The 12,047-nt window shown below is 41.1% G+C and overlaps 1 pseudogene; it reads right to left on the bottom strand.

Annotated features, from left to right (window-relative positions):
* Positions 1-6,968: 6,968 nt before the first annotated feature.
* Positions 6,969-7,512, bottom strand: LOC132489118 (von Hippel-Lindau disease tumor suppressor-like; annotated as a pseudogene).
* Positions 7,513-12,047: the final 4,535 nt, after the last annotated feature.

Consider the following 12,047-nt stretch of genomic DNA (forward strand, 5'->3'; position numbering starts at 1 on the left):
AAGAATCTCTCCTCAGTTCTCTCCTTGATGACCCTTCCTCTCTCCATGGCCGAGGAAATCTGTCTCCCAATAAGAGGCTGGAAAAATGACTGTTAAAATATCCTGTTTTCTTGCATATCTGTGTCTTGTATGTGGACCTTAGCTTTTGAAATTCAAAAGCCAAGGTTTTGGCCCATTTGAGTTCTCTACACAAACTAAGGCCACAGATGCCAAGGTCTACGAGCCACAACTACTGAGCCCACGTGCCACAACTACTGAAGCCTGCACACCTAGAGCCCGTGCTCCACAACAAGAGAGGCCACCACAATGAGAAGCCCGCACACTGCAACGAAGAGTGTCCCCTGCTCACTTCAACTAGAGAAAGCCTGTGTGCAGCCACAAAAACAGCCAAAAATAAATAATAAATAAATTTTTAAAAAAGAGACATGGTAAATAAAGTTACATATTAGGAGTGAAAACTACCTAAGTCCATATCAAACTAGGATTCCAACACACTTCCAAGGGGAGAAGGAGCCACCACAGAGAAAGGATCTGAAATACAGAGAAAGGCGGGAATAGGTTTTGGATGAAAGATTGGCTGGCGTCACCAGTGTACTGAGTTCCACCTTGGAGAGAAAGACACATTTTTAGTCTCAGAAACTTAAGTTGAGGAAAACAGGCTGATGAAGGTCCTCTTTGTGGTTGGAAGAGGGAGGTTGAGGGAGTGCAGGCATACTCTGTGGCCCCAGAGTTCTCTGTAACGTAGGACGCATGCTGAGTTGCCAGGAAGGAAGGGAGCAGAGAGAAGGTTGAGGGCTTAGGACAGTGGGAACGGTTTAAACTGCCTCTGTTAGGAAGGGAATCCAAGGGATGAATAGAAGAAAAGGACTTCCGGTCCACAGCGAGGACCCACCTGGAACTGGCCTCGGGAACCCAGGAAGCAAGGCAGCCATGTGGAAGCTTTCTCCAGCATCACTGGGGAAAGCAGGGGATGGAAGGGGATGGGACTTGAAGGAAGGCTAAAAGACGGAGGAATTTGAGGTCACCGTGTCCCCATAGCTATTAGCCACAGGGCTCAGCGGGTTGGAAGGATAAGTGAAGCCACAGCAGGAGTGAGGAGGGACTGGGAGAATGCAGAGGCCCAGGGCCTGGAGCCTCTGAAGACCTAAGTAGGAGAACAGGCTCGAATGGCCTGGGAGAACGTTTGCTCTTGGGGCTTTGTATCCATAAGGGGAGTCGGGACAGGGAAAAGACTGGACCAACCATGTGTTCATAAAATGCTTTAGCTAAGGTGATTACTGAAGTGTGATTGCTGCAGGCCTTTTCTGACTTTGCCATAATTGTGACTCAAATGTCACCATCCATGTTGCTTGAGTTCATTTCCAGAATAAGAAAGGACAAATACCTCTTATACATGTGGTGTACACGCGGCGTGGAAATCACCATATAGGCCCTCTGAACCTTGACCTGTGACCACATCCTGTTGACTTTATCAGCGCTCTGGCTATAAACAAGCCTAAGAGCAGCGAGCGGGGAGGGGCTGCAGCCACTTTCTGTGGGTCTGCGTCACGGCAGAGACTATTTTTGGTTGAAAAAGCTATTGCTTTGTCTCTTTGTTAGAGTAGGTGAAAATAGAAAAATTACTTTAACTATGATTTGTGCATGTAGCCTGCGAGCTTCTGAGCAATTTATCTGACAAGAGAAGAGAGGAGTTTTTGTTTGTTTTATGTAAAACTGGCCTTTGATTTTCATTTGGACTCTCTATCTGTCCTAAGCAGCTGAACTCCAATACTTCAGAACATTCAGATATAATATGGATGATGGTAATAGACAGAGACAGCTTTTTCAAAATAGGCATTAGATAATAAGTAGATCATGCTCTGATTTAACCCTTGCAAGTCACACAGGGAATGGGCAGAAATAAGACAGGGCTAATCAGGTGCAAGTCTGGTCCAGAAAGTGCAGGGAAGGCCTGGGTCCTGGCCCTGCAGTTTGGTGATTAAATTCCCAGCAGTCGCTGGAGAGAATCAATGGCTTAAAATTAGAAAATCACAGCGCTTATGGCTGCCTGTCTCCCACTGCAGTTGCCTCTTAGCTGGTCCATACATGATGCCAGGTAAATGTTTAAGAAATCTAAGGTGGAATTTAGAAGAGGTAAGGGAGAACAGCCAGTCTCAGGAAAAAGTAAGAGAGAGTCGGGGAACCAGGCAGAAAAATAGGTCAAAATGATGGCTTTGCTGTTCAAAACTCTTTATGAATGCAACATTAATTTCTTTTCCTTAATAGTGATGAAGGGCAACTTATTAGTTTAAAGTACATTTTAGCACTTTTTTAAAAGTAAAAAGTACATAGTTATAGAAATAATACTAAAAAGCTCAAGCATCATATATGAACCCTGGGATCATGTATGCCTGGAGGAGGGGGAGTGCAGGGGCCAGAGAATGCATCCTAATAGTTTTCGAGTTTTGCCAAAGGCGGGAGTAGGCCAGCGTTCACCAAGTATGGGCCTCAGCACAACTGGTCTAGAATCACCCCAAGAACTCGCTAAAAATGCATATTCTCAGACTCCAACCAGCACTTACTGGATCAGAAGCTGTAGCAGTGGGACCCTGGAACATGCATATTAAATGAGCTCCCCAGGTGTTTCCAACACAACCTAAAATTGGAGAACATTTGACCCCAAGTAAGAGTTTCTTCACAGGGTAATAAAACTGCCTGGAGACCTGGAACTTCAGACCCGGGAGTTTCCGCTTTGGTCTTCTCTGACAATGGAGAGTAGAGGTATTGATAAGCTACTAAATGCTGAGAGATCAGCCACTAAGAAACAAAGGCAGTGCTAACAAACTTGTTCAATAAATGGCTCTTATTTAGATCTAAAGACCTCTGTTTAAAAATGAAAGTCTGGGGGCTTCCCTGGTGGCGCAGTGGTTGAGAGTCCGCCTGCCGATGCAGGGGACACGGGTTCGTGCCCCGGTCCGGGAGGATCCCACGTGCCACGGAGCGGCTGGGCCCGTGAGCCATGGCCGCTGAGCCTGCGCATACGGAGCCTGTGCTCCACAACGGGAGAGGCCACAACAATGAGAGGACCACGTATCACACACACACAAAAAAGTGTAGGTTCTGGAGCCAGACCACATGGGTTCCAACAATGGCTTTATCACTCAGCAGCTCTGTGATTTTGGGCAAATTACTTAACATCTTTGTGCCTTTGTTTCCTCTTCTCTAAAGTGATGATAAATTCATAACTCCTGGGACTCCCACTTCTGGCAGTATGACAGATCAGCTACTATCAAAGGCTATTCTAACTCTTCCCGAATAAATTACTATAAAAATAATTATTCATGCATTCCTGTGCTCACTAAAAAGTAAGGAAAATTTCCAAGGGGAAGATGAAAACAATGGGCTAAAATTAGAGCAGTGGCAGTAAGTCGTAAGCAAGTGGGATGGAGACCAGTGAAGCAGAGTTGAACTACTAACTCTTGCAATCAAGAACCCAAACTTCGGGCTTCCGCGGTGGCGCAGTGGCTGAGAGTCCGCCTGCTGATGCAGGGGACACGTGTTCGTGCCCCGGTCCGGGAGGATCCCACATGCTGTGGAGCGGCTGGGCCCGTGAACCATGGCCGCTGAGCCTGTGCGTCAGGAGCCTGTGCTCTGCAACGGGAGAGGCCGCAACAGTGAGAGGCCCACGTACAGAAAAAAAAAAAAAAAAAAAAAAGACAAACCCAAACTTGAGACTCCAAGGATTTTAGAGGTACCAGAATATTACTATTCCTGGCTCACAGTATGTTCCTGACGTTTTTTAAAACTATAAAACTCAAATCATTTATTGATCATTCACTTTTCTAAAAAACACAAATGTGAGAATAAAGATAAACATACCCAAGACTCACCAGCCCTTGCAGAATAGGAAGAAGCCTGGACAGACAGCATGCAAATGTTTTTCCTTATACCTAATGTCTGCACTTCCTCACACATTCTAGAGTCCCATGTTTTGTCACCTCTTGCAGCAGAAAGGAAACTGAAGCTACAAGAATCATGTATAAGAGAGTCACAACAACTTTAAAGCTTTTGATGCTAATGGCTGGTACATTCTAGTTTGCAACTCTGATAAACGATATTAAATAAGAACTGTCAAATACCTACTCCCAGCTAACCTTTACTGTCATTCTTTGAAACAGCATCTCTGGTACTATTTATGTTCCTTCATTGTAGCTGTTGTTTCTCCCAAAGCACAAACCCTAAAAGCCAGCAAAAAACAGCAAACGTAAGTCCCCTTTAAAGGGAAGCATCCCAAATTAGGCCCACCAGCTTCCACGTGTTAAATTCAAGAAAAATATGATCTCCAAATGAAAATTACCAAATACAGCAAGGATAGAACCAACCATGAGAGAGAGTTAGCAGAAACAACAAATAATAGACTGATTTGTTGAATTTCAGATATTGAAATTATCAAGTACAGAACGTAAAATAATTATGTTTGAAATATCTCATGAAATAAATGATGAACTTAAAAAAACTGATCAAAGAATGAGAAAATATCAAAAATATCTAGGCAGATATAAATAAAACTCAGAAATGAAAAAACAAAGTGAAAATTTAAAACTCAGTGGATGGAGCCATGGCCTGGCTAGGACTTAGCTCCCCTTGGCACCAAGAATTCCAGCCTAAAGAGGCCTGCCTGGAAGGCCACGCCTCACTGGTTTTATTTCATGTAGTCACCCAGACTGTACAAATCGCTAGAGATACTCTCTTCATTTGATCAAAACTTGATGTCAGAAAGTGTGTAAGTCCACCAAAGGACAAAGAGATATCTGACTATACAGCCCTGAGGAGAGAGGCTACAGTTTTCATTTTCTTTGCTGAAGCATTAAGTCCCAATTATGTGGAGCGCAGTTTTGTGAATGAATTATACTTGTAAATATAAGGGATTTTCAGAAAGAAAGCTAATAGAGTTATTTACTGGTACAGTATGTATATGGGTAATTTTGTTGGTAATTCAATTTTTTTTCCCTTAGCACCATATAATGTATCCAAAAAAGCTTTTTTTTAACTCAAAATAGATAAGATCACAGTCTCTTAAAAGCAATACATTTAATACATTCATAAGATTTCAAATGAGTACATACATGCTATAGGTTTTCAATCTTCCTTGGACAACACAAAAAACACAGTACTCAAATTGCAAGTTTTGACAGGAACATGAAATCTCATTTTGACACAAAGACAGGTTTAAAAAATAATAAAACCAACACTGAACTAATCGAGCACCAGCAGGCTTCCTTAAATCTTCCATCCTATCCCACTTTTGAAATCATATGGCTGCCTTCTATACCAGCATTTCTTCTTCCCTACCCAACAATTTGACAAAAAAATTAGTTAAAAAATTATAGATGTGTCACTGAATGAGTACCACAACAGGCTAAAGAAAAAAAAAAGGCCCACTTATTTGTTGAATATTGAAAGAGGAGAATAAGATTAGGTGGGAAAACTGTAAGGCGTTTGATTCATTCACTTCACTCTGATATCAGAGCACAGGAACTGTGCTCAAAGGAACTAATAAAGATGCCAAGAAATATCCCAACATTATTTATAAAAGGAAGGCTGCACTCATGCCTATGAAGAGCTTATAATACCATGGAAAAATATTTAAGTTATAAAGTTAAATGAGAAAGTAGAATACAAAACTGTATACTCAGTATGATCTCAACTATGTAAAACCAAGCCAAAAAAAGGCTAAAAGTTCAAAATGTTAAGTTAGTGGTTGTATTTAAGTAGTGTACTTAATTGGATCTTTTCTCTTCCTTTATTTTTCTGTCTCTTCCAACACTTTCTCTACTGGAGAGTTTTGTTTTTTGCTTTTTTTAACGATTAGCTACCAAAAAAGGATGCCTGATAGAAGTACTGAATTTGAGTTAATGAATTTAAGTCCAGCCTGTAAGAAAGGATCTGTACATGTATAAAATTAGAAAACATTCCAGGCTACCCTCTGAATCCACGGGGTGTTAGCAGTAACTTCCGAGAGGCTGGAGGGCTTTGTCCTCTCCTCCAGCCAGGTGCAAAGTGTCACCAGATCCTGCCTGATGAAAAACTGCTGAATCGAACAAAAATGTCATGGATTTACAAAAAGGAACAGAAGTACCCACATTTGGCAAAAACCTATTTACAGTACAGGAGTAGCTCTTTAATACTATGATTAAACAAGGGGACGGCTATTTTCTCCTATCTTCTCTGCAGATAGCAAGTTTCAAAAAAGCTATCATCAATAAGAACTGTGGAAAGCTAATCCTGGCTTAGAAACAGAAATAAAACAGCCCTGCGACAACAGTGGACAGAGAAAAGCCACGATTTAGAAAATTATAAAAACTGCTTTCTATAAAATTGATGCCCTTGAAAACATTCGTTTACTGTATATACTTTAAGGCCCCCACTACCACCTGCCCTCAAAAAAAAGGGTGAAAACCTCTAACACTTTCTACCAAAGTAGCCACTGGTTTGTTCATTCAACAAACACTGAGAGAAGGCTCATAACGTGCGAGGCACTGGAGTGTCAAAGGGCAGATGGATATGCCCCTGCCCCAAGGACATCTTGGTCTCTCAGAGCGGGACGCGGGCACATCACCAACCACGATACAGGAATGAAAAGCAGATGCCACTGCTTTCCTACAATTCAAGAATAAGCTACAATTCTCATTGAATTACTTACACAAAAGTCCTTACACAGAAACTTTCCTGACTCACTAGGAGGCAAAAATGCAACTACTTTCCCTTGATAAATACTTCTAGAAGGGACAGGCATTAAGTTACATTTTGTGATATTTGCCCTTAAACATCACAGTGCCCAGTAGTGAGGTCAGTTAACTTTCTTTTAAGCAATGGAGCATTTTTACTCCAAGAATGAGACACTTTGAAGCCGAGGAAAAGTGACCAGCCCTAGATCTAGATCAAGACTTGTCAGGACTGTCAAAAGCCAGGACCCAGGAGTGTAAATTTCAATTAAAATCTTCAGTCTCCTCTGCCATCACTGATTTTCAATATGCTCCTGGGGCAACCGCTCCAGGTCCTTCCACACATTTGGGTGGTCCTCCAAATCTTGTAGAGGGATCTCACAATGTCCAGTCTCCTATAATCCTCAGGCTTGACTAGGCTTCGCACAACCTGGAGGCACCGCTCTTTCAGGGTGTACACTGGTAGTGTGATGTTTGTAAAAATAGGCTGTCCATCAACATTGAGAGGCGGCACAAACAGCTCGGTTTGGTTAACTAGAAGCCCATCAGATGTCCCAGCATCTCGGAAGAGCCAAAGATGATCCCGGTAGCTATGGATGCAGCGGCCCGTGCTGGGGGGCAGCGTCGGGTAGGGCTGAAGCTCGCCGTCGAAGCTGAGCCACCCGGGCAGCACCACGCGCGTGCTGCGGTTGTAGATGACCTGGGACGGCTCGCGCGTGTTCACTGAGCAAAGCACCGGCCGCGGCCGCCCTGCCTCCATCTCCTGCCGGGAGCCGGGCTCCTCCGGGTAGGACTCGTCCGGGCCAGACTCCTCCTCGTCCCCCTCCTCCGCGCCGGCCTCGGCCTCTTCCGCGTTCCCCACCTTCCGGGGCACTATCTCCTGGAGCCTAAAACTCGGTAATTCAATATTTTGTCGGGTGTCAATGGTAACACTAAAAAAAATAAGCTATGTCTTTCTCTTTTTTTTTTGCGGTACGCGGGCCTCTCACTGCTGTGGCCTCTCCCGTTACGGAGCACAGGCTCCGGACGTGCAGGCTCAGCAGCCATGGCTCACGGGCCCAGCTGCCCCGCGGTATGTGGGATCTTCCCGGACCGGGGCACGAACCCGTGTCCCCTGCATCGGCTGGCGGACTCTCAACCACTGCGCCACTAGGGAAGCCCAAGCTATGTCTTTTGATTGGTTGATTAATCTTTATACACAGAATGACTTTCTAGACATATGGCCTCCAAATAAAGGACAAGGTATTTCATTTTAAAATGTAATACCATTAGTTTCTGCTGAGAAAATTTTATAGGCAACTAGTTGAAGTTTACAGAGAGAATGCCTTCAGTTAACCAAATATAATAATATAGACAATGTATCAATTATGCTGCAAGAGACTAGGAAACTATGAGATTATCAACTATTTAAAACATTTAACAAAGGCAGAATTAACAAATTTGAGACTAGAGCAAAATTCATTTCAGTTAAATCATTTACACTATATGAAGTTCAACAAATTATGTGGGTTAACTTAAAATAGTTAACTGAAGCTAACATAGCCCAGTTCATTAAGTACTATGGTGATAAGGTATCTGAAATCAACCTGTAGATAATTATATGAAAGCTTTTTTGTCATTTATCTTAAATAAGACTTTTTAAAGCCTCATATTGAAGTGCTTGTAAGAAAAGCACTTTTTTATGTGAAGGGAGAAGCTGGGAAACATAAGAGTAGGCACATGACGACTACAGAGCAGTGGACATCCACAGCTATCAGAGCTGCTGTGCCCACTACAAGACAAAGCGCCATTTTACCAGCCATGTCTCCGATGAGGCGGTCGCCTTCCTGTCCTCTGTAATCTTAAAATAAGCCTCCAGCATTTAAGATAACGTGAATGTGCCTTTGTTCCTTGCAGCTAAATAGGAGCCTGTCCAGATTGTTCTTAAAAAATCCAGACCCGCCGTATACAGCATATTAAACCAAATAATTCAAGCATAAGAAACACCACATAGGGGCTTCCTTGGTGGCGCAGTGGTTGGGAGTCCGCCTGCCAATGTAGGGGACACGGGTTCCAGCCCTGGTTCGGGAAGATCCCACATGCCGCGGAGCAACAAAGCCCGTGAACCACAACTACTGAGCCCACATGCTGCAACTACTGAAGCCTGTGTGCCTAGAGTCCGTGCTCTGCAACAAGAGAAGCCACCGCAGTGAGAAGCCCACACACCGCAACAAAGAGTAGCCAGCCCCTGCTCACTGCAACTAGAGAAAAGCCCACACGCAGCAAGGAAGACCCAACACAGCCAATAAATAAATAAATAAATTTATTTAAAAAAAGAAACACCACATAAAAGGGGGTTATATAGCCTGAGACTTTAGCATTTACTTTAACTCAGGAAATTTTTTTTTAATGTGCAATGAAAATTACTACATAGTTGTTCAAAACATAAATGAAAATGTGAGAAGTTAAGCACCCACAGAGTCTTCTCAATGCCATTTTAAAAAGCAAGCATTCTTCAAACTGTAATTTAATTCAAGAATCAAGTGTAGGTTGGGAAGGCATTAATAACTCTGCTTATTTTCCAAGGTTCTTTATCTCAAAGCAAGAGTAATTTTCAGCCCATAGAGTTCATTTTTAAAGATACCTCAATTAAATATATTTTCTCTATATATACATGTGTGAATCTTCTTGTCATAACTGAAATAGGTTATTAGAAGAGGCTATATAGTGTACCTAATTCAACTTGATAAAAACAGACGCTCCTTGTCAATTAAACCATGAGAGCTTTGTCTCCCATCAATCTGAGGATCTGTGTAAACACAAGCTTTCAATTATTACTCCTTAAGAAAATCACCTCAAAAATCACATTAACCACTAATAATCATTCATTTCCTTGACATCCAAGTACTCTTTAAAAGCTTACACTTTCCAGCTGTAATTATTTTGAAGTTTAGCATTCATATCTTTGCATTTTTAAAGCAATATGCAGTTCTTAATATTTTTGAAAAGTCAGTAAATGGTTCTGTATTATCTTGAATTTACAGCTGACAAAAGGATTTAGACAAAAAGAGACGAATTTCTCAAGGATACACAATGAATCACCGACAGAACTAGGATCGAAATTTTTTACTTTCTAGCTTCTAGGTCAGAAAGTTACAAGTATTCAAACCATTTGGATAAAGTTTTTTAATGCATTTCCCTATCATATCACTGTTCTGGAAATCCCTGTAGAAGACAAAAATCTTTGCCTAAAAGTTGGTTCAGTATCTCCTCTGGCAGTACAAAATAATTTGCAGATGGTACAACTGTATCTGTTTCAGGGAACAAGCACTTTAACAGGCTGTTAAGGAGACTGGGAATGTTTCCTCACATTAAATACGTCCACTCACAGTTAGGAAACCTTTGAGGCATTAAGAGAAAGGGGTTATAAACCCAGATGGGATCTTACATGAGCTTACAACCACGTAAACTCATAACAGTACCAGAAGACAAAGACAACACATTATGATTTCTTATAGAGAAGTGCACATTTCCAGGGTAGTTTTCTTCTGAAGAAATAAACTATAACAAATTATTTTATTTTCCAAGTGAAAAATATTCCCCTAATAAGCATCCATACAAGCTCCATTTTCTTTATGGTTACACTTCTTTTATTCATTGTTTGTTTTTTTTTTTTTTTAGATACCCCAAGTAAACCTGATCTAACACTAAAACTACTATAATGACAGTTTTCTACTCGGAACAATACTTTCATATATTAAGATGTCTGAAAGTAAAGTGGTATGGTTTTAAAATGTAGCTTGTGTTTATGAACACTGCCACAACCCCTCTTCTCCCACAAAACATTAATTTCATAAACATTTAATATTAAAATCATGTATTTACACCTTGGTGCCATTTTATTATAATCAAGTTGACAATACAAATAGCTTACTTTAATAGGTAACCAGTATTTGGACACCATATTTTAATTCTGAAAACCCACTGTTAAACACAAATATTTTCTATTTGAACTCTGCCCAGTAAGCTTCAATTTCACATCTAAAGCAAATCATGAAGTGCTTCACACCCTATCTTTAAAATATATTCATGAAAAATTTGCTATCAGCTAAAGCACTACATTGTCATATGTAACCATATAGCAAGTCACATCAGCTTAATCCAATTTTGTTACTTTTTGTCAATCTTTCTATATTTTCTGCTCTTAAGATTCTGGCTGTATTCAACTGTCAACAATTACAAAGATTGATAACCAGTGTAATGGAGGGTCCCTTGCAAATACTGTTAGTAGGAATGTAAATTGGCAGGCTTTTTGGAGTTCAATTTGGCAGTAATTAACAAAATTTTATATATACACAGCGTTTAACAAACAAATTTATGTGTCGATTAGGTTTATCCAACAGAAATACCAACCTGAGTGAGACAAGATATACACACAAAGATCAATGCAGCATTGTTTGAAATAGTGAAAAATGAAACGAAACTGTTCAGAAGTTAACAGAGCAGGCCTGAGACTGCTGTCCTAAAAAGGCTTTCTTTGCAAGGTTGGTCCTAGGCAAGAGTCTGGGAACTTGGCAGGTAAACAATTCTCCACACTGATATAAAGCTTTCCCTAAAGACCCACACCTGGGTAAATGAAGGCATCATGGAACTGATGTACTACATAACCCAGACTGCCCTGCACCTGAGGTTCAACTGGTTTCAAATAAACTTTCCTTACTGTTTAAGCCACTTTGAAGTGGGGTTTTACTTCTTGCAGTCGGTCTGCATTTCCATCTCCGTTGGCTTACAAAAAACGACTCTGAAATTATAGGCCAGAGCCCTGTATCTGTACCCCAGATGCATTATTAACTCTGTGAATCTGGACAAGGCACTTACCATCTGGAGGTACAGTTTCTTCACTGTACAAGAGAAATGATACCGTTTAAAAGTACTGTTGTGAAAAAATAACAGGGCAACTCACTGTGTTAGATGTACAATGTCTGTAAACTTTAATGTTTATACAAATCCTAGCAGATAACCTGGTATACAAGTGGCCAATAATGGATCCCAACGTTAGAATATTTAAACCCCAATGTCAGAGTATTTAAACCCCAGAAGCTCTGCCCAATATCCACATCATGAAAACTGCCCTATCTGTTACCAGAAACATCTGAAGTCAAGGAAAACAAGGGAAACAGTCAAGGGAAACAATTTTGTTTCACGGCTAATATGACAGCACAGATTCTAATAAGTGAAAGTTTTGTCCGGGCTAGTGTTAGTATTTTGATTTTAAAAGATTACACACGTTTTCACTCACGGGGCATTTGTAGAATTCCTGAATATACCACACTGGAAAACAACATGGAGTTTAATCCATTTTAA

Source organism: Mesoplodon densirostris, chromosome 4 (assembly GCF_025265405.1).
Source record: "Mesoplodon densirostris isolate mMesDen1 chromosome 4, mMesDen1 primary haplotype, whole genome shotgun sequence".
In the NCBI taxonomy this organism is placed as follows: domain Eukaryota; kingdom Metazoa; phylum Chordata; class Mammalia; order Artiodactyla; family Ziphiidae; genus Mesoplodon; species Mesoplodon densirostris.